Source organism: Perognathus longimembris, chromosome 9, assembly GCF_023159225.1.
Source record: "Perognathus longimembris pacificus isolate PPM17 chromosome 9, ASM2315922v1, whole genome shotgun sequence".
Classification (NCBI taxonomy): Eukaryota; Metazoa; Chordata; class Mammalia; order Rodentia; family Heteromyidae; genus Perognathus; species Perognathus longimembris.
The window spans coordinates 67,635,713-67,654,945 of NC_063169.1; positions in this window are offsets into that span (position 1 = coordinate 67,635,713).

The following is a 19,233-nucleotide window of genomic DNA, read 5'->3' on the forward strand; positions in this document are numbered from 1 at the left end:
AGTCTTTCATGAGCAGGGCTCTGAAATTCCAGAGCCTGCAGGAGGTGGCTTCCTTCCAGATTCAGCAAGGCTGTGCCCCCAAGTGCACGGAGCCCTTCTGCATGCACTTGGGACCCTGAGCTGCAAGAGGCAGCCCCACACAGAACTCCCGGGGTGGTGGTGGGGGCCTGAATTCTTTCAGCATTAAAAACGTCAGAGTGCCACTTCTATGAACCTCTGCTGAGACCCAGAAATCCATAAACCAGGGGTGATCTATGTGCTTCTGGACCTAAGTGAAAGGCTAGGAGAAGGCTGGGCCCGAAGGCCTGGAGTCGCGGAGGTCAAGCTGACACCTGCACTACCACTGCCAGGGCTGGGATTAGTCACACTGGGGCAAGAACCTCAATGACCAACTAGCTCTGCTCTAAGTGGAGACAATCTGACAACAACCCTGGAAAACAGCTCCAGAATAACAGGAAACCTGATAATTCACAGTTAAGGTGTGTACAGGAAGACTCAGACTTCAGACTCCCAGGTGTATTGGGACCACCAGGGAGCTTGTTAAAGTGGTTTTTAGGAAGGGTCTGGGATGCTGTATTTCCCCCACAAAGTGCCATGGGATATGGCCCAGTCTTTGAGTAGCAAGGGCCCCAGAGAGGTGTTGGAGGGATTTGGTCACCTGACACTGGGACAGTGGTTTCCTGAGGGGTTCTGGGGTAAGACTGTGTGGGAAGAGGACTAAAGACACCCCAGATCCCTTCTGCAGGGGCGTGGGTGACGTAATGACTCCCATCATGGGACGTCACTGGCCCCCATCCAAGGCCCAGGATCAGCTGGACTTCTGAGAAGGACTCAAGGACTTTTGAGAAGTGGGGGGCTGGAAGGTGAAGCCAGGCTTGGAGACTGCACTCTGTCATTTAGTAGTTGGGAGACAGAGGAAGTCCACTAACACTCGGTCTTCTCTGAAAACTGAGGATAACCCTAGTCCCGCAGGGGCGGAGTGGGAACTGAACGGATGCTGTGTGGCGTGGGTGCCCTCCCCTCCCCCACATGCAGCCCTCGTGGGTGCTTTCACTGTGCCTTTAGCTTCAGCAAAGGAGCGGCAGGTCTGGTCACAGCACGGCGCCGGTATGGATGGAAATCAGGATGGCAAAAAGGCCTTGTTCCCTGGGGAAAGAACCCCACTGCCCACGCTCGTGGGTGGCGACAGGACAGGGTTAGGGTATTTGAGGTGAGTGTATTATGGAGGAAAAATATTTTTAAGAAATATTCTAAACAAGCTGGAATGTCCCCACAGGGCATATTCTGTAGATTTTACCAAAATACAGCAAGCAAGACGTGCTGTGAAAGCTGAAGTGGAACTGGACTCAGGGCAGGGGCTCCGTGCCTTCTGTTGCTGTTGTTTTTAACGTCTGTGTCCCCATCCATGGGAGGTGAGAGCTGGGTGAACAGAGATGCTGAGACGCTGACAGTTGCTTCTCCCCTGCCTATTCCCTTTCAGAGATAAATTGACCAGAAGGTATCAGGCAATGCCATGCACCAGCTGGGCGGGGCCTCCCCAGGAGCAGCTAGGAACCTGGACGGCACGGCAAGTCTAAACAGCGGTGATTTACTTCCCAATTTGCTGGCAGTTTTCATGCCTACCCCCTCTTCCTCTTTATCAGGGCAAAGCAAACCACCCTGAGGCCAGTTGGCAATGCTCTGTTGTTTATTTCAGATGGATTTGTATGTGAAAACTTGAATTTGTTATGTGGTTGAAATGGCTCTAATTCTTGATCCGCTTTTTAGGTATGCAGGTATTTCCCACTGGGGATGTGAAGAACACAAACTGCCCTTCCTTACCGCGTAACTGCCCTTCCTTACCGCATCTTGGGTGCCCCTACCTCCTCCCCAGGGCCTCAGTCCTACTCCCTGCGGGTTTCTCTCCCTGGCCAGGAAAGCCTCCTGGAGAGAGAACTCTCTGGAGGCTTCTATAGTGGCCTCTGGGAGCAAAGTTTACAGTAGCCAGGAGCCCCTCGCACTGGAGGACTTCCTCATCAGAGGTCCCAGTCCATCAAGGTCAGGGCCATCCAAGATGTCATCTTACTCTACCTTCCTGGAGAGGGAGGAGGGGGTGTTCCCAGGCGCCTACCTAAGAAGGACTACATCCTTGGGCTATAGATGCATTTTTAACAGTTGCATTCCCTTGTTGTTTAGCAAACAACCTGTCAGGCCCTGGGCTGGCCCAGGGCAGGCAGGGTGCCCCCACCCCCGGGTCTACAGGGGGATCCCTGCTGTTGGCTGTCTCCAGCCACAGAGGAGGATTGAAAGGAAATGCATTCCTGCAATGAGGGGTGATGACAGGCGGAAGCAGAACAGCAGGCTCTGCACCCCCGTAGCATGCATGAAGGAAAAGCTGACTTGACCTCTGAGCATTTGAAAAGACCTTGGTGAGGTGACTTGGAGCAAAGCCTGAGACCCTGGTGCTGCGGCACTCCTGCAGGGGGGCACCGCATGCTTTCTCTTGTACTTGTAGTGGAAGCCTTTGTGGACATTGGGTTTGCCTTCTTTGTTGTCGATGAGAGTCCTGGTAACTCAGGACTCTGGCATTGATGGCTAGATGTTCTTCAGGCCTTTCTTAGGCTTCTTGGTAAACCATGTGTTGTTTTTGCCAACAGCTTTATGGTTTCTCAATGCCATGTCTGTGCCATTTGGGGGGGGGGGCGTCGGTTGTGTGCGGTATGGTTTCCAGGCTTGGCTGTGTCCACATTGTAACTGACTGATGCTATTGACGCTGATCACTTGACACAAGTGTTATCTATTAGGTTTTATTTCTTACCAAGTTAGTTATTTTATCTTTTTTTTTAAAATTAGGGTATTTTTGAGACCATTTGAATCTCATTCCTTACTAAACCTTCAGTCACTAGTTTTGGCAACCTTTGAATCTTTATTTTGATGACTACCAAATATGATTTTCTAATTCTATAATTCAATCTACATTTATTGATTGGTATACTACTATAAGATCAATCCTATCTATCTATCATCCATATCTATCTATCTATCTATCTATCTATCACTATTTCAGTATGGATTCATGGATTCTTAATCAATGGTTTTATAATCTTCTAACTATATATTCTGATACTTAAATAATTCCAGATTTAGCTAGTGGGAGCACACCCAAATTGTCTTTTGTGTCCCTCTGACTTATAGCCATCCTATTTTGAGAGTTTCCTGACTTTCTCCTCAACAAAGTGTTCCAAGTAATGTGCGCATCTCCAGATCCATCCGCTGAGTCAGGGAAGCCTTAGTTCTTTTAATGGAGAATGATTTTTAGACACCAAGATTTCGGTTCTGGGTGTGCTCATTGTTACTGCAACCTTTCTGTTTTAGGCTCTCCCAGTAATCACAAGTGGGGAAATCTATGTGTACATGTGTACATTCACATGGATATTGAAGACTTTCAGTATATATTGACAGCCATAATCCAAATGCAATTCACACTGTTCGTTGTGGCTTCTCTTCTTTCTGTATGTATAACTCCTCAGTAATGAGAAATTCAACTCATCTTCAACAGGGTTCCTTATTTGCTCAGTCGCCACATAGGAAATCAACTTCTGGTCAGTCCTCAGCCCTGCTCAGCACTTGTGCTTTATGTGGACCACTGAATTACTAAGGAAAGAAGGGAGGAGGCTTTGCATTGCTTTTGAAATGGGAATGTCATGGATTTTAAACATTTGTAGACCAGCAATACCACCAGTGAGGATCAGCTTTAGGAGGTCACTAGAGAGATTTGGACATTGTCTTTCAATGTTCATCAACAAAGGGACAGAGTAGGACTTCCTTAAGTTCCTAGGTCCCCAACTTACTGAAATCATCAGGCCTTGCTGATATATAATTAATGAGAACTTAGCTATATTTTATCAAGCCATATTAGGTATTTTGTAGTAAAAGCATTTTCAAGTTAGATTTTCCATTTTGTTGATAGAAATTTGAGTTCTGAACACTTAATTTGAAGATCCTTTATTAATTGCTCTGTACACTCTACTGGCAAGTGACCATAATATGGTAGAACTAGAATGGAAGGCACTGGCCTCCTCCTGGAAGCTTCCAGTCTTTGAATCATGTTTGGAAATCCTCAGCAGAAGAGCAGTCGTCAGGCTTTCCCAAGGTGCCTCTTCCTTGTGGTATGCGTGAGCTCCTTCCTAAGATGCTTTCCTGTGCTGCGGTCAAGTTGTTCCCTCAAGCACCACAGAAATCACTGCAGAGTTCCAGCTGAGAATTCCAGAATCCAAGCTGGGTGTCAGTGACTCACGCCTGTCACCCTAGCTACTCAGGAGGCTGAGATCTGAGGATCATGGTTCAAAGTCAGCTCAGGCAGGAAAGTCTGTGAGACTCTTTTCTTCAGGAAACCACCAGAAAACCAGAAGTGGCAAATGTGGCTCAAAGTGGTAGAGTGCTAGCCTTGAGTGAAACAGTTCAGGGACAGTGCCCAGACACTGAGTTCAAGCCCCATGACCGACAAACAAACAAAAAGAATTTCAGAATCCAAGTGAGCCTGTCAGAGGCTTACTTCTCCCAACACCTTGGGAGAAGGCTGTTACTCAGGTTACCTAAATGTTTCCAATAGTTCCTCCTCCTGCAAATAGAATGGTTTATCTTGTATCTGACTTTATATTCCATGCATTTCTAGGAATCTATAGTCAAATGCCACCAGGCTGAGCCCTCTTGCTCCAATGACTGTTGAGGTCCAATAGTTTTACTGTCAAAGGAATAATTGAGATTCTCCAATGAAGGCGTAGTGAATGTCCATGATCATTTCTGAAGGTCATTCTAATGGATTTTGAGCCATATATTCTTAGAAGGTGGCTGTTCTGGAGTATTAGTATCCAGCATCTGTTTAGGCCCAGATGTACCTCTGAACTGATCTTTTGGTATTTATTCCACAATAGGAAATTCTCCTGCTCTCCTGACCAATTTTGGAAAGAAATCTGCCTTGACATTACCTGTAGTGTTCATGTTAGAAAGTATTCCTTTAGTAACTGTGGCATTCTGTAATGCAGACTCCATGGCGAGGGGCTTCGAAGGCCTTAAATAGGGGCCAGTAAGGAGCCTCGTCCTATATTTTGCGGTGCCAGTTAAAAAAAAAATCCTCAAATATGCAGCTATAAGACAGCAGGTCAAGTCTATCTGTAGAATACTATGTATTTGATGTGGTAATTATCCCCTAGACGGTTGGGGTCATTTGTTTACTACTGAACAATGGCAGATGAATTCCCTAGAGTGATTATCCTAAAACCCCCTGAATTCACCTGAAGTTCTCCTCCTGGGGGATGGAGAGATAGCAAGATGCCTTGTGGCAAGTGTGAGGGACAGTGCCTTTACTTAGGAGGACCCCTCCCCCTATGCTACATCCAGTTCTCTGACTATAGGAAGTCTCTTTTCTGATAACCTCTTTACTCCTTGGCTCCACACTGCCCTCAGAATGAGGCCAAATGCCTTTTCATGTAGGCCTGAAGTCCTTTGCATTGTCGCATCTTCCTACATCCTGGGAGCCTGAGCCCTTGGGCTTGGAGCCACCTACAATCTCCATCACCTCCATCCTTTCACCCTTGAACACACTTAGGAGCACCCTTTGCTTGTTCATTCCTCATCCCCACTAGATTGTATTCCTTTGCATAGCAGGAACTGTCAGCCACTCACATTTATTTGTGTATGTTTGATACCTAGAAAGAGACCAAGAGTTGTTTGTTGAATGAGGGATGGATGGATGGCTTGAAGGATGCTTGAATGGGGGAATGCTTCTCAAGGGCCACTTAAAATGTAGATTCTCGTTGACTCTGGCTCCAGGGTGGAGGCTGGATTCATTTGCTCAGTAAGAATGAAGAACACTTTCACTACTGGCTACTATTTAGTCCCTCAGTTTTGTCAACAGAAGATGTTGCTTTGGGAAAATAGTAAAGAGACAGAAGAAGGAAGGTTTGCAACAGTAGCTCTTTACTGGAGCAAAAAATAATCTGAGCCAACCACATCCGAAATCACTGCTACTGGCAATGATAAGAGTTAAAAGGAAAATCAATATTGGCCAGGCATTGGTAGCACATGCCTATAATCCTAGCTGCTCAGGAGGCTGAGATCTGAGGATCACAGTTTAAAGCCAGCCAGGCAAGGAAAGTCTGTGTTATCTCCAATTAATTACCAGAAAACTAGTAGTGGTGCTGTGACTACAAAGGGGCTCAGGGCCAGTTCCCAGGCCCTGAGTTCAAGCTCCACTACCAACAACAACACAAAATTTCAATAAGAATGAAATTATAGATCATAACTAAGTCTTACTATAAATTGCTACCTGACTATGAAACTAGAACAGGGAACTTAATCTCTTTAAGAGGGAAAAAAAAAAAGAATCTAATCATCAGGACAGGTATTTTTCTTTTTAATCATCCAGGAAAAGGGACATGAAAGGACCCATGTTTTTGGTTACTGACATGCCACTCATCAATGCAACCACTTCCTGTATCTCACTGAATCTTTGAAGCAGAGTAGGTTGCCAATAAGCAAATTGGGAGAGGCTTGGAAATTCACACAACATCAAATAGAAAGGGGCTGGGATGAAATCCAGGTCTGCCTCGCTCCGAGGCAGTTCCTATGGTAATGCCATCAGGGCGTTCTCCCAGCTCTCCCAGGAAAATGTAAGAAAGGAAGGTTTAAAAATCTTGTGATGATCTGTTTACTTCCTGGTTCCTAATCAACCGAGTGAATCGAAGTGAGGCCACTTTGTAAACAGTTCTGCCTCCAAATTCAAGAACAGAGCAGAATCTAGGGGATTTTCTAAAACTTTGTTCTGTATGTTTAATAAAGTCTGTTGCTCAGGGAAAGTAGAGATTGTTAAGAACCCAGGGACCCTCAAATTCCCTTTTACTAAATCTTTTTCTAAACTAGCAGCAGGACGAATATCTTCCTTACCTCAACTCCTTTTGGCCAGCCTGAGTTTCCAATTAAGTAAGGCAAGGAGACACAGGGGAACAAGGCCCCGAGAAAAGGACGGCGTGGTCTAGTTTGGTGTGGCCATCCTCCCCACCCCCTTTGGTTTTGTTTTCTGTGCATTTTTCAGGGCTTCTAATAACACCATACAGGGACAGAAGGTCAGGTAGTACCTATCTCGGTGCAGAGCCATTATGAGGAGGGCTCAGGACTACGTTGCCATTTTCTGTGGAAAACAAACAGCAGTTACTCATTATGATGCTAGTACTTTGAACTGCACTGTTCTTAGAGTGGGTAAGGTACCAACTGCTAAAGGAATAAAGGTTCCTTAATGTATCCACTCAGCAGATATGAAGAATGTTTTAAAGGGTGCAAAGTCTGATAAATGGATCAAACCCTTGAACTCATACAGTGTCCTTGGTATGCTTGGAAATAAGTGACATTAGAAAATAAGACAAGGAGGGGCTGCAGAGCTTCGTACTAAGGTAACATAGAGCCAGACAGCTTTGTTTTTAGACATCCTGGCATTGTTAATGTCAACATGAAGATTCAGTCAAGTTGTGCAAGCTCTCTGGGCCTGTGTTTCTCTTCCTGCAAAGTGGGATTAATAATAGTATCTAAGCATTGAGACTTTTGTAATGATTCAATTAAATGCTTGCTAAACAATTCTAGTGCCTTAAAAAATGTTCATTTTTATTGATGTTCTTTACACTCAGCGGTTATAAGTTTTGAAAAAATAAATATAATCTGCACCAAAATGCAAACGATATTCAAGACTGAGAGTTCCAGAATCCCAGGATTTTACTGGTTTTATGATCCTGGTTGCTATTTGTGATCCCAAAGAAAGATTTTTCCCCCCCATTCCTGGGGCTTGAACTCGGGGCTTGAGCACTGTCCCTGAACCTCTTTGTGCTCAAGGCCAGCACTCTACTACGGGAGCCACAGTGCCACTTTTGGCTTTTTCCAAATAGTTTATTGGAGGTAAGAGTCTGGCTTTGAACTGCAATCCTCAGATCTCAGCCTCCAGAGCAGCTAGGGCTACAGGCATGAGTCACTGGTGCCTGGCTTGGTTTTGTTTTTAGCCTTTATTTTTTCTTTTCTTTTTTGGTGCTGGTACTTGGACCCGGGATGTTGCACTTGCTAGGCAAGTACTTTGCCACTGAGCTACATTCCAGCCCCCAAAAAAGACTCTTTAGTAGAGCCATTTCAAGTTAAATTCTCATCCAACATGAAGCAGAAGTGGTGTGAGAAAGCTATGTCAGAAATCTAGATGGATATGCTTATGTCTTTCTACAAGGTCAGAATTTGTTGAATAGCAGTAAACCTGCAAATTACATCAATTTTGTTGGCTTTGATTTGCTTACTATCATTGAGTATCTTTGTTAGTCAAGGCCATTGACAACAGATGTTCTTTTATCCTGATATTAACTAATATTAACTCTCATATCACATATACTCACACAGATGACATACATGCATCTATGAATATGAATGGCTAAGAGTGAAAAAGGCTGCAGACTTCAGAGGGTGTGTACCGAAGTCACAGGCAAAGAACTAATAAGGATGAAAGAAAAGTCTCTCTAGGGAGACAGACAAGGGTCAGTAACTGCAGGTGTGAAGCTGTTCAGAGTGCAGAGTTGTATGATTCAAGTCTGGATGGAAGGGAGTTTGCAGTGTGAATCTGACCTATGTGTCATGGGCACGAGAAACTGTACTTGAGGGGGAGCCTGGAGAAAGAGACAGAGGCAGAGGTCCTTTGTTTAGTCAGATCTCCAGAATGAGATTTGTGATGGGTAACCATGTGACAATGTAGTGTGCTTGACACATCTCCTATCATATTCCCAGGTGAGGGGTTATGCGGTATCTGATAAACTCATGTGTTTGGCGCTTCTGATGATTTGACATAAGTGTAATTATTTATTGGCACAAATGATCAACCTGTGCATTCTGGCAGATGGTGTTTACTTATATAAACATGAGTCATTTTCATCTTGGCGCCTGTACTCAAAATATGATAGTACAGGTTAAAACTGGAGTAAGTCAAAGCTAGACACAGCCTCAACGTCGCTGTTCTAGCCAACCAAGTAACTTCAAAGCAAGCCCAACCTGTTCTTAGGGAGGCTACAAACGGCCCTTTGTGCATATCTTTTTAAGTACTGTAAGGATCTGGGGTGACTCACGCTTGGCACCTATTCGGTAACTCTCACCAAAGTTCAAAACCTGTCTGTCACTGCGAGAAATTAACACAGTTTGTTTCAAGAGAAGTAATGCTACCTGATGAACAGCCAGAGTTAGGGCGGATCCAGGTCGATGCGGGAACGGGCGTGCCGGAGAGAGGGAAGTGTAAAGGAGTTTGGGAACTCGGGGGGGGGGGGGGGGCGGCCTGGCGGCGGCCTGCGAAGCGCAGGGAGGCCGAGAAGCCCGCTTCAGCGAAAAGCAGCGAGGATGGCGGAGGGCAGGTGGTCAGGGCTCTCCGGGCAGCTTCGGCTTCACCTCTAACCCGTTTGTGGCATCGGGGGCCCCACGGGGGACACAGGGCTCCGCCAGCTCCCGACAGACCACGCGGCCGCCGCAGGAGGAACCCGGTCACCTGAGGAGGCCGCCAGTAGTTCCGCATGGCTGCCCCGTCGGCTCACCGGAAGCGCCCTCCTTCCCTCCGGCGCGCGAGCGTGACGTCACCGCTGCTGACCAATCAGGCCACGCGACCAAAATAGTGCCGTATAAATACCGGCCACCAGTGGCCTGCCGCGCGGAGCCGAGGACGGGCGCAGGTGGATGGGCGGGGCCGGCGGCCGGGGGCGGGGCCGCGGGGGCGGGGCCAGCCCGGGTGGGCGGGGACTTCCGGCCCACACCTGCTTCCGCCCGCTGTGGACTGGCCGGAACGCCCAAAGGAGAAGCGTGGCGTCCGGGCGGAAGTCCCTGGGCTGCGTTACTCCTCCCTCGTCCTCCGCGGTTTCCTCCTCGGGCTGCGAGCGGCCTCCGTCCCCCTCCCGGAGCGGACACAGCCCCCTCGGGACGCGGGGGGAGGGAGCTGGGGGGCGCCGAGCTCTCGGGGAAGGGACACCTGCCCGGGGGGCCCGCGGCACCCTCGGAGGACGCCCCTGAACCCCGGCCCGGCGTGGCCCGCACGCTCGGGTGTCCGCCTCGCTCACCCAGTCGGCCGAGCCCCACGCCGCATCCCCCTCCCCGCCTCCCCCACCCCCGTCCTCCATCCCCCTCTCCACCTACCCCGCCCCTCCCCCTCCCCCCTCCGCATCCCTCTCCCCCACCCCCATCTACCTCCCCTACCCCACATCCTCATCCCCCTCCCCACCACCCCCACCCCATCCACCTCCCCCCTCCGCATCCCCCTCTCCACCTCCCCAACTACATCTCCCCCCTCCCCCTCCCCCCCTCTCCCATCCTCAAGTGGGAGCCGGGTGTGACCCCGGAGCTACAGCACCCCTTCCCGCTCCTTGTGTAGCTGGAGTCTCATGGACTCTCCTGCCAGCGATCCTGAGCAGCCAGGGTTCGGGGCGCGAGCCCGGGCACGCGGCCTCACTCCCCTTTCCCCTACCCGTGGTAGGATCGCGCTTTATTTCTTGAAGGAGAATCTTTGGTTATATCTGTGTACTGGGTTTATATTCTCCTAGTCTCTTCCCGTCTAATGTGTGATGTCGTTATTTTGTTTCTAATCTTAGAGTAACTTTTTTTTTTTTTTAAAGCACAGTTCTGGGAGACTTCACACATGCATAAATTAGGGTGACCGTCCCATTTCCCCCTTCCCTCCCTCTCTTAATTCTTTCCATTTTTCGTTCCCTTTCCCTTTACTACTGTTATTCTGAGATGCAGTTTACACCCAATAAATGGCACAGAGGAGTCTTGACAGCTAAGTGAACTTCTACATAGAAACATATGAGTAATTAGCCCCCAGGGCAACTTATGGAACATTTCCATCACCCCAGGTTTTCACCTAATTCTTCCCAGTCAGTGCCTCTAACCTAGAGGTAGCTATTATTCACACTATTATTGCTATGTATTATGTTTGTGCATTCAGCTAGATTCAAGCAGTGTGCTTTATTCTGCTTACTTCAATGTAATGTCTGTTTACATTAATGTTACTGCATATATCAGTTTGTGGACTTTATTGCTGATAGATTCTGTTGTATGAGTATACAATAGTAAATTTATCTGTTCTACCATTGATGGATATTTGGATTGTTTCTAAGTTTGGGCCATTGTGGAAAAAAAAAAGTGGCTGTGAACATCTAGCCTTTTGGTGAAAGTAAACTCACTGCTTTTACTTCAGCATATACTTAGGAGAATTTTTGTCTCATAGGACAGGTAAACATGAACTGTGCGACATTGTCTCACAGCTAACCAAGTAGATCAGTTTGTGAAAGTTACAGCTACTTTGCATATTTGCCACCAGTTAGTATTTAACACTTCAAATTTTTTATATCTTTAAGTAGCTATACAAAGCAGTTTCAGTTCAGCATGTCAGTTTATGCATACCATGCATCTTGGTCAATGTCATTCTCCCCCATCTCTCCCAACCCCACCCATCCCTTCAGTTACCTAGTTCCATTTTCACACTTGTATGTTGGACGTTATGACTGTGTTCACCCACCCTTCCACATGTATATAATGCACTTTGATCATATTTACCCCTTCTATAACTCCTTTGTATCCTCCATACCTCTCTTGGTTTTGTACACTTTTTAGTTGATTTCATTATTTCTTTTGCAGTACTTAGGGACTTAAGCTTGCTGGGCAGATACTCTACTACTTGAGTCATGCTTTCAGCCCTATTTTTTTTTTTTTATGGCTATCTTTGAGATAGGGTCTTGCTTGAGTTGTAATCCACCTACTTTAGGCTTCCAGTCTTTGCTGGGCTTACAGGTGCCTACTGCAACATCGCCTACTGCAACATCCAGCTTCTCTGTGGAGATGGAGTCTTCGGGACTTTCTGCCTGTGATGGTCTGGAACCATGGTCCCCCAGTCTCGGTTTCTGACATAGTTTGGGTGACACATGTGCACCACTGGGCCAGCTATGGGTTGAGAAGCGATTTCGCATGTATGCCCTGAACAACAGTCCTCCTGATCTCAGCCTTTCAAGTAGTGGAGAGTGGAAGCATGGACTCCTAGCACCTGGCTCAGTACTCTAGCCATCCGTTCATAGAACGCAGTTCAGTCATGCTCACTTCCCCCTCCCCCTCTCCTTTTATCTGCCCTTCTGTGGATTCCCCCCACTAAACAGTCTTTTACATTCAGGTCATTATTTGATTTTTAGGTCTATACTCTGCATGTTTTCTCAAGAAAACATTATAAATAAATCCCTTTGTCCACTAAAGAGCTGGCAAAGAATTTTCTCCCATTCTACAGTGGACCTTCATATTTAAAGAGAGATTCTTAGACATGTGCTCAGTCATATTTGTTCCTAATCATATCCTTTGTCTTTTAATTGGCATTTTCAGAATATTTATACTGAAAATAATTCCCCCCGCCCCCCCCCGGCCAGTCCTGGGCCTTGAACTCAGGGCCTGAGCACTGTCCCTGGCTTCCTTTTGCTCAAGGCTAGCACTCTGCCACTTGAGCCACAGCGCCTCTTCTGGCCGTTTTCTGTATATGTGGTGCTGGGGAATCGAACCCAGGGCCTCATGTATACGAGGCAAGCTCTCTTGCCACTAGGCCATATCCCCAGCCCCTGAAAATAATTTTTCTTCATATTTTGAAAAGCTGTATTCTCATCATTGTGCTTATTTATTATTTTAAATTTGTTCATTTTCTTTTCTGCAACAGATCTTCCTAGTTTTTGTTTACCTGAACCAGTCTTTCTTTTTCCTTTACTTTTTTGGGGGGTGGTGGTGGTAGGCTTGAACTCTAGGCCTGGGCACTGTCCCTGAGCTCTTCAGCTCAAGGCTAGCACTCTACCACTTGAACCACAGTGACACTTCAGCCACTTCTAGTTTTCTGGTGATTAATTGGAAATAAGAGTTTCATGGACTTTCCCACCTGAGCTGGCTTTGAACTATGACCCTCAGATCTCAGCTTCCTGAGTAGCTAAGATTACAGGCATGAGCCATTGGTGCCCGGCTTTTCCTTTACTTTTGAAGGACAATTTTACTGAATACAGAATTCTGGCATGGTGGAGAGTTTTGTTTTCTTTAAAAACTTTTTTTGCTCCATTATCTTGTTTACATTGTTCTGAAGTCAGATGCCATTTTTACCCTTCTGCTCTAGGTAAAGTATGTTTTCTCTGCTTTCCTTCAAGATGTTCTCTTTATCTTTGGTTTTCTAGGGTTTGAATCTGTGACATGTCAGTATTATCTGATCTTCCTGTCATTAAATTTGGGGAACTGTCAGGGATTCTTCAGTGTTCCTTCTGCTTATTTATCTGATTCCATTTCTGGGCCTCCCATTAAGTGCGTGTTGGCCTCTTTGTAATGCTGCATGACTGACCTGTTCCTTTGTTTTTGCCTTTTCCTTTCGTGTGCTGGTCTGGAAGGACCCTCTCGACATATCTTACCACTTGCTGCCAGTCTGCTGATGATCCCATAAAGACATTTTCCTTTAAATATTTTCTACTTTTAGCGTCTCCTTCTGATTTATTCTTTTATAATAGGTATTTAGAAACTGCTTTTGCTTAAGAAAAAAAAAAGCTGTGACTCCTCGCCTGTAAGTTAACTGAAAATATGACAAACACTTGGGACCTTGGCCTACATTTTGCCTCTTCTTTTTGTCAGTCATAGGGCTTGAACTGGGCCTGAGCACTGTCCCCAAGCTCTTCTTGTTCAAGGCTAGGACTCTACCACTTTGAGCCACTTCTGGTTAATTAGAGATAAGAGTCTCTAGCCTCTCTTGCCTGGGGCGGGCTTTGAACCATTATCCTCAGATCTCAGCCTCCTGAGTAGCTAGGATCACAGGTATGAGCCACCAGCACATGGATTTGCCCCTGTCTTTGAGCCATTCTCGCCTTAAGTCACCTTGGATTCTGAGAAACACAGGACTGACGGATAAATGCTTTGTGACAAAGTGGACTCTACCCCCCCCCCCCCAGGATGACTTTCTTCCGGTGACAAAGCCAATCCCGAGATGATGACCAGCTGTGTCCCCCCTTTCACCTGCACTACTTCATCACACACAACACTTGCTCCTGCCCCCATTCTTCCTCCCAGAGTTGGGGAGCCTCTTTGCTGCCAAAGGCCACGTTATTCAGAGGCGACAGGGAATGACCACTGCAGGCAGAAGGGCCTTAGGCAGTGGATGAGGCGTCTCTGTCTCTCTTCTCTCTCTCACCTAGTATCATCTGTTTATTTTGTAGTACTGGAGTTTGAACTTGGGGTCTTGTGTTTCCTAGGCAAGTACTTACTCCATCACGTGATCTATACTTTCAGCCAATTTTGTTCGTATGTTTTCAGGTCCAGGGTCTCCTCTTTTTCCCTGGGGCTAGCTTTGAATGGCCATCTTCCTCCCTCTGCCTTTCACATAGCTAGGATTACAGGCATGTACCATTGCCCAACTTGTTTTTGTGTGTGTGTGTGTGTGTGTGTGTGTGTGCATTATGAGATCTACTATTTTTTGCTTGGGCTGGTCTCAAATGGCGATCCTTCTGTCTCTGCCTTTCTGGTAGAGGCAGGTATGGACCACCATGTCTGGCTATTACTTTATTTTAGATAGTTGAAGGAGAGGTGAAGAATTTTTCCTGCGTGGGTCCCAGTTTCCTTAAGGTCAAGATAATCAGCGTGCACTCGGGAGGCAGCGTGCTCTGGAGCCCTTCCGGAACTTCCTGCTCTCCTCCCCCCGCCGGTACAGTGCGGAGCGAAAGTGGTGAAGGTGAACATTTCCTCAGACTGGACTGTGCTTAAAAACTTCAGTCCTTATTTTGTTTTGCCAGGTCTCGCCTGGGCCCCTCCAGGGACTGAGGCTTCTTAGCTTAACCCAAGGACGTTGGTTTGGGCTTGCGCAGCCCCCAGGGAGCAAGAGGTAGCTGGATGCCCCTCACCCAACTGTGCCTCTGTGCGTATTAGCCACAGGAACTCCCTTGGTCGGACGAACAGGTGGCTGGCTGCTTGCTGAGCCTTCAGACATTGATTCTTTAAACTGCGCACTCCCTCATTAACGGCAATAGTTAGTAAAAAACAACAAAAAAACAGTTGATAACCAGAAAGGGGGGTAAAGAGTAGCTTTCTCCCTCTGACCTTGCCCACATGCCCAGATAATTAGTGTGTTCTGAGCAAGGCTGTCTTAAAGATTGCCTTTACAGTTAGGGACAGTGTTCCTCCCCCATTCAGAGTTTGTTCCAGGTCCTTGACTTCAATTATAGGATAAGAATTTCTGAACAAGTCACAATAGGAAGGAAGTTAGGCAGAGATTTATTGAGCAAGCAAGCTGAAACCGAAGTTGCACTGTAGCAGGCAGAGGAGGTGCTCCAAGGAGACACACAGAACTGTTTTTTGACATCACAGGTATTCATGGTTTTCAGAAAAAGATAGGTTAGGAGTTTGGGTTCACATATACCTTAAGGTAAGCGTTCCCCGTTCATCAGGCAGCTGGTATATTTCGCCATTTTTGCTTTGTGCAGCTTTATCAATTGGGCCCAAGGATTTTAAAGTTGGTCTGCTAATAAACTTTGGGTGACTATGACATAGATGTTTGAGCACCCCTTTAAACAAAAGATGGAACCTGCCAGTGACCTCTCCAAGACAGATTCCCGTGCTTGAGACAAATACTTTTCTTGTGTAAGCACCGTGTGTCCAGAGTCGTCGTTTTCCTGACCCCCCTGCCACCCCCACACGCCCCCAGGACATGTGCTTAGGACAGATAGCCCTGCTCAGCTCTGTAGCCTCACTTAGTACTTGGGCAAATAGACAGGCGAGAGAAAGAGCTACCCTTCCCCCTTTTCCCTTTATACTACATGTTGCAGCTTAAGGCACGAGTATGAAATTTTTTTTTTTTTTTTTTTTTTTTTTTGCCAGTCCTGGGGCTTGGACTCAGGGCCTGAGCACTGTCCCTGGCTTCTTTTTGCTCAAGGCTAGCACTCTGCCACTTGAGCCACAGCGCCACCTCTGGCCATTTTCTGTATATGTGGTGCTGGGGAATCGAACCCAGGGCTTCATGTATACGAGGCAAGCACTCTTGCCACTAGGTCATATTCCCAGCCCCACGAGTATGAAATTTAAAGCAAAGAAAGCAGTATTTATCTACCTTTAACCAAGCTATTAGTCTAACGCTTATCTGTAAATTACTGGCTGGTATTTTCCTATGCCTCGATTTCCCTCGCCCATGCTGCTTCTGGGCGGAGCACTAAGTGGGTGCTCTTTTCTTTGGACTGTTGCTGACCTGGCCGTGTCTCGGGGCCCCGTGGACTGAGTGTGGTGGATTTCTCCCTGCACCTGTGGCGCGCATCGCGCTGGGAGTGAAGTCCAGCTGGAGGACCGGGGGCTCAGGGGGTCAGAAGGCCTGTCATTTGATCCTTCACAGGGGTCATGGCCCAAATCAGGGTCCAGACCTGTGCTATGCACTGACAGCACGTTCCTCACATTACTTGCAAACCGATTTCAAATCCCAATATTAGGGAAGTGGGGTGGAGGGCTCCATGGCTCCTGTATGTCGTCTCTCTGGTGTCTGTTCCTTATCACAGTCATTTCTCTCCTCCCGCCTCAGACCTCCAGCCTCCTCCAGAGGTCACGAGGACGCTTGCCTGCAGGAGAGTGAAATTTGAGCAGCTCCTCCCCTGCCCTTTCCCAAACTCTCCACCTGGGGGCATGCGCTCCTCCCCGGCTTCTGTTTGTTTTGTTGCCAAAGACGGCTAAACATTTTTTTTTTTTTCTGTAATGAAATATAAACGATACTAGAAGGAAAAACGCATGAAGTCATTCCCCAGCTCTTAACCCCGGCCTGGAACTTCATTATCACATTATGAGTATTTACCGCCTGGCTTCCTAATGAAGCAGCACAGTTTGTTGGCAGATCGGGTGGAGTGGTATGAAGCAAAGAAACATTGCCAAGGGAGTGTCTTCATCAGTAAAACAAGGGAGTGAGGACTACATTACCTTTTCCAGCTCCTACATCCAGGATTCCAGTAAGGTCTGCAGAATCCTGGGAGTCAGGCATGAGAAGCTGACCAGAAACCTGTCCTCAGTGGCGGTACCCTGGGGCTGTGGAGGTTTCCGGTCTTTCTCTGCAGCCTTGGCGGCGGAGTAAGCGGGCTCAGGATGGCCACAGGTGCCTGGTGGGGGTGATGGCCCCGTTCCTTGGTGCCCCGCAGCCCCCGGCTGGCCTACTTGTAGCCTGTCTCCATGTCAGCATTACAGCTGCCTCTTGGTTTGCTTTTCTCTTGCCCTGGGCTTCTTGAGGGCAGATAATGCTCTTTGACTCATCTCTGAACACTAGCTCTTTGCACAAGACTTGCCATAGAATAAGTGTTCAACCCAATGTTCAGTGAATGTTCTTCCGCTTTGAGCCACAGCGCCACTTCTGGTTTTCTTGTGGTTCGTTGGAGATGAGAGTGTCATGGACTTTCCTGCCTAGGCTGGTTTTGAACCGTGATTCTCAGATCTCAGCTTCCTGAGTAGCTAGGATTACAGGCGTGAGCCACCAGCGCCCAGGCAAACACCATCTCTGATTCCTTCCTCATTTGAACTCTTCACATCCAGACTGACACTAAAACCCAGCTGAGCTTGCTTGTTTGGTTGGTACGCTACTGCTTGAGCTCTGCTTCTAGCCCAGTGTTTTGCTAGTTATTTTGGAGATGGAGTCTTATAGACTTTTTTTACCTGGGCTGGTTTTGAATTATGGTCCCCCAGATCTCAACCTTCTTCTTTTGTTTGTTTGATTTTGTGTATCTTTAAAAAAACAACAACAACCTGTCATTATAATGGTGATGTTCAGAGTGTAAAGTTTGCTGAAAAGGAAACCTGCCACATGGTTTGGGCAGAGAAGAGTTTGTTGTGGGAGAGCAAACTGTCAGCCCATGCAAGATGGAGGTGTGGGACACAGAGGGGAAGGAGAAAGAGAGAAAGAGGAAAAAAGGAGGAAGAGAGAAAGGAGAAAGGGGAGGGAGGACTCATGTTGAACCGGATTATATAGGAAAGGCGGGAGGCGGGACCACAGGGATACGGAAGTGATCTCAGAGCCAGGAGAACCTCTCACTGTCCGAGGAAGGCGTGGCCAGGGCGGTCCCGGATGTGACCTCAGCAGATGAGGAAGTGACCTCAGAGTCTGGGGTCCTTTGCTGGCTCACAGTCAGGTGATTACTGGTCTCAGGCAGGTAAAGAAGAGGGAAGGAGGAGCTGTTGTCTGGGGTAGACCTAACAGAGGGCTTGTCGTTACACAAGTCGGGTAATGAGTACATTTCTTTTTGGAGAATGCCTCCCTTTCCCTTGCTGTCTGGGCCTCAATCTTCTAAATAGCTAGGATTGCAAACCTGAGCCACTCATGTTTGGGTAAAACCCAGTGGCTCTTATTTTACAATGATTGATTTTATACCTGGTCCTCCGCAGTCCTTTCTTTCCTACCTATAGCCTCGCTCCCTCGTTACCAGGTCACCCCTCCTGAGCCGCCCTGTGCAGGCGCATCTGTTGTATGGTAAATTAGCAGAGAGGTCACATTTTGAAGGACCCAATCTTGGACTATTTATTAGAATGCTAACAGTCTTTAGGCAGCCAGTCATTACAAAGGCCTGCAGCCCACAAATATACTTAACACTGTCAGGAAGCAAGTGAGAGAGGAAAGAAAGACCAAAAACAATACCAGCAAACCAATTCGGCTCCCATGGAGAGCTGAGCTGGGATGCCGTGGTGAGCAGAGAAGAGCCAGGAGCCAGGACAGAAACACGAAGATGGGTGGCTTGGCATCCTGGCACCTGATCTGGTCTGTACCTAAATGGGGTCAGGTCAAGGGGCAGGGTCACAGGAAGCTCCCAGTCCCAAGCACTGGGCTGACAGGTTCAGTCATCTATAGGCTAAGGGCCCACCCCTGTCTCCAGGGATTCAGCAACACCCGTCACCTAGGAGTGGGACTTCCCTTCCTCTAGGAATTCAGGCACACCCATGATGAGAAGATGCCAAACCCTACAATTTACCATGTGGCCACGATGGTGCCGGCCAGACCTGACCTCCTTACTTCACATCTTTCGCAGTGGCATATCTTGAAAATATATGTGTATCCTTTAAAAATGTGTCTTGAGATTCTGTGATAGTTTCTGGTGTTGTACCACAAATCAGACCAAATCTAGTCACGAGAAAATAGAGAAGTCACATTTTAAGAGGTCGAATTTGGAGTCTTTATTAAAAGGCTTTGACTGTATG